The sequence below is a fragment of the Alligator sinensis genome, unplaced genomic scaffold, assembly GCF_000455745.1.
Source record: "Alligator sinensis unplaced genomic scaffold, ASM45574v1 scaffold699_1, whole genome shotgun sequence".
Taxonomy (NCBI): Eukaryota; Metazoa; Chordata; order Crocodylia; family Alligatoridae; genus Alligator; species Alligator sinensis.
In genome coordinates this window covers 78,146-81,690 of record NW_005842359.1, presented here as the reverse complement: position 1 = coordinate 81,690, position 3,545 = coordinate 78,146, and the positions used below count along the sequence as shown (strand labels likewise).

Below are 3,545 nucleotides of genomic sequence, written 5' to 3'. Positions count from 1 at the left end.
CAGGAATAAGGTGTCAGGGCTGGCTCTGGCCCTCCTGGTGCTGGCCTGGTATTGCAACACCTCCAGGTCATGCCAGTTCCCTGAAGAGGGGATGCCCGCGCCCCCCCCCTTTTTTTTTAAGGGCCAGACACAAAAAATAAAAGGATTTGCATCTGTATGTTTGTCCCATATAAGCCATGTGTTTTATAGTAATGCTCAGTGTTGGCTGCATTTAGTCAACTTCATAGTTGATTTCTAAGCACATGCTGCTTTTGGCAGCAGTTTAATGGTAGACAACGTATTTAGTGAGGTTTCCTGGTATGCAAATATAAGACAATGGGTTTTCCCCGCCATACTGATGGGGGAAGGGGCAGGGAAACTTTGTCTTATATTCAAGTAAATGTGGTATATCATTTGTTAGCAGTGGGCACCATTACTTTTCCTTGGCTTTCATCAGCTAGGCGATATAAACTGCTCTATTACATGCCTTTATCCTAACTTGCAAAATTCCTGCTAATCCAGTTCTACTCATCATTCTTACTTTAAAAACAGGAGGGAGGGGAGGAAGAAGCAAGCAAGAAAGGCCAAGAGGCTTATAATATTGAAAGCACAGAGGGTCAGGCTCACCAATGTCTGACAAAATATAAGCATAATCAATGAGCTACAGGGGCAGTGTTCGGTGAAAAAAAAAAACAACAAAAAAACTCCATACCATCTGTCTTGCTCCAAATCCTCAACAGAACTGATGAGATAAAAGGATATGTCCATCCAGCACACTGTAGTACTGTGCAGAGCTGTGTCAGTCGTAGTAGGGCTAATTAGCCCCCAAAACTGCTAATGAAACTACTTTGCTTTGAACACGCAAGCTAGGTCATTTAGAACTAACTTTGGTATCTTCACAGAGCAGTGTATTATGTATGCACCACAGATAAACCTCAAGATGCTTTCATAATATGATAGGAAGACCCTGAAATTTTTGATCCCCCCCCCCCCCATCTATTGTCACCTGGCTACTCAAGAGGATGATGATTCCATTTCATGTTCTCTCTTTTCACTTTATTCTTGGTATCTGGGAAAGGAACAGCTATTTCCCCCATACAGATATGTTCCAGGCCTCTGAAACTTCTGTCTCACTTTCTTCACCTCCCTACAACACAAAAGAGAAACCAACATGACCAGTCACCATGGACAGAAACAGTGGAAGTAAAAGAAAGTAATCACTGAAGCTTGCCTCTGCCTTAACTTGGAAGTGACAATATACCTGTCTTGTTTTGTGTTTTAAATCTACTGGTATCACTGTGGGAATGGGGTGGGAGGGGAATTACTTCCTCTTTTACCTTCCCTTATCTTAACCTTGTTGGAACTTTTGGAGCAACAAGAATGAAATGGACAAACCTGCAACCTGCTTTGTGGGAAAAGACTAGACTCCTATGCTCATGGTAATGGCTTAATTCTTTTTTTCTAGAGAAATCTTTTTACACCCACACTGAGATGTAGATTTTTCTATCCCATAATAAAGTGGTTGACAACTTTTTCAGGCTTTAGGCCATGACCTAGTTCAGGTCAGAGGCAGGCAGGCCCTAGAATCCATCTGCTGCTGCTTCTCCCCACAGCAGCACAGGCAAAGCAACTGCTGCTGAAGCCCCACATCTTTAGGCTGGATCAAATTGCTATGCAGGCCATAAGCTCCTAACCCCCTGCTATAAATGCCAGCCAGAGCAGAGCTAAAGGAAGTCTTTACCACAACATGGGGTAAGATGGGCAAATGAAGAATTTCTACTGGTCAACTGGTTTTAACAGGAAAGCCAGATGGGAAAAATTCTCATATTAATCTCCAGATGAGATGTGGGAGTAACAGTAAAATGAAGAAAAGGTCTCATTCTCTGTTACCACAGAGATCAAACATAAGATTTAGAGTGCTGTCTGTTTATCAGAAGGGATGGAAAGCTGGAAAGTTTTATGACAGCTAGAGAAAACTGAGGAAACTGCAACAACACTAAGCACATGGAACAGGCAGGGAGGGTAAAGGTTAACATCATACATAGAGCACATGAAAACAATAGGATCAAGGGAGTGTCTACGGAGCCTAGAAAGAATAATGAAAAAGGGAAAATGTCAGAGCAAGATAAATAAATGTGTGTTTATGACAAGATACGTGTTCATGTGGTTGTAAATAACTTGAATCTACTACCTCCCATTTTTATTTATACTGTGCATATATAAAAATTGAAACAAAGATCAGTATTGTCACCAAATAAAATCTTGAATCAGAGTCTATGTTGCTTATCCTTACTTATAAACATATATCTGGTGGGCAGCAAGCAAATTTCAGACTACGCTTTGTTTGTCCCACTTCAACAGACAATACAACTTTTTCTCTAAACCATGTCTGATCTTTATTACTAGGCACAGAAAGATCCTACCTCGACTCTTACTCCCATAGGAATGAGGGACAGAATTCCGTCCTCAGCCTAATAGGCTATCACTAAACTAGCATTTAAAGTATTAGATCTTTATCAGGATATATACAAAAATACCCTATAAAAAGTACGAAGGATATGTCTGATCTATGGCACAAATTTTTCACAGCATATCTTTGTTAGCCACAGGCGTGAAAAGATTGCACCACCTGGCCAACAGATATAGAGCTGCATTCACAACAAATTTTTGCTGGCATACACCAGAAAGGGGCTTTGTCAGCCCACAGATTTTGTCATTCAGGTAGTATAGCCAAGTTGACAGAAAAGAAAAATCGCTTCTGCCAGCTGGCATCTCCACTACATTCTGCATTTCCACCAGGGTGACCTGCCAACATAGCCATACTGACACAGCTGTGGCAGCAATGCCTCTAATGTGCACCAGTGGTTTTCAACCTTTTTTCATTTGTGGACCCCTAAAAAAATTCAAATGGAGGAAATGTTGAATGGAGGTGCAGACACCTCTGAATTGCAAGTGTACGTATTCACATTCGTTTCTAATTGATCAGTCATCTTTCGTGGACCCTTGGGGGTCCACAGCCCATGGGTTGAAAACCACTGTAGACCAAACCCACAGGCAGTGTGTAAATAAATAAATAGTAAGGTGCCTTGCACTTTTATCTGAAGCTACTGGTATTTTCCAGAGTTGGAAATATATCAAACCAGACTGTCCACTGTTACGATCCAGAATGGCAAGTTTTAGAGTGGTATACTGAAGTGTACATGTTTTATCACCTTGTAACCAATGATCTCAAAGTACATAGCAAATGTCAGATCTCAAAATACTGTGCGACAGGCAGATGTGTTCATTTACTCAAGGGGGAAACTGAAGCATGCTAATTACAATTTGCTTGAGATCACGTGTGTCACTGAATCAGCCATGGTACCAAATTTATATTCACCACTGTGCTTTGAAACTAAATATATTAGCACTTCATTCAATTTCCTTATCCTCTCCTGTTGAGAGGCTCTTCCATCACCTGTTGTCTTCTTTCTACTCTGAGGATACCATTCTATGCTCAAGCTAAACAGAATTATCTGTAGCAATATGATACCAAGGAAATCCTCACCTGTTTCGCACCATTGCTT

At 41.1% G+C, this 3,545-nt stretch overlaps 1 protein-coding gene across 3 annotated transcripts in view; it reads right to left on the bottom strand.

Annotated features, from left to right (window-relative positions):
- The window catches only part of CREB1 (cAMP responsive element binding protein 1), a 40,777-nt gene extending 39,656 nt beyond the window's left edge, over positions 1–1,121 (bottom strand). For all 3 annotated transcript variants that reach the window (XM_014522489.2, XM_006029122.3, XM_025210575.1), the window contains exon 1: positions 986–1,121. The gene's annotated coding sequence lies outside the window, so the exon portion shown is untranslated. The remainder of the gene's footprint in view (positions 1–985) is intronic.
- Between the last annotated feature and the right edge of the window lie 2,424 nt (positions 1,122–3,545).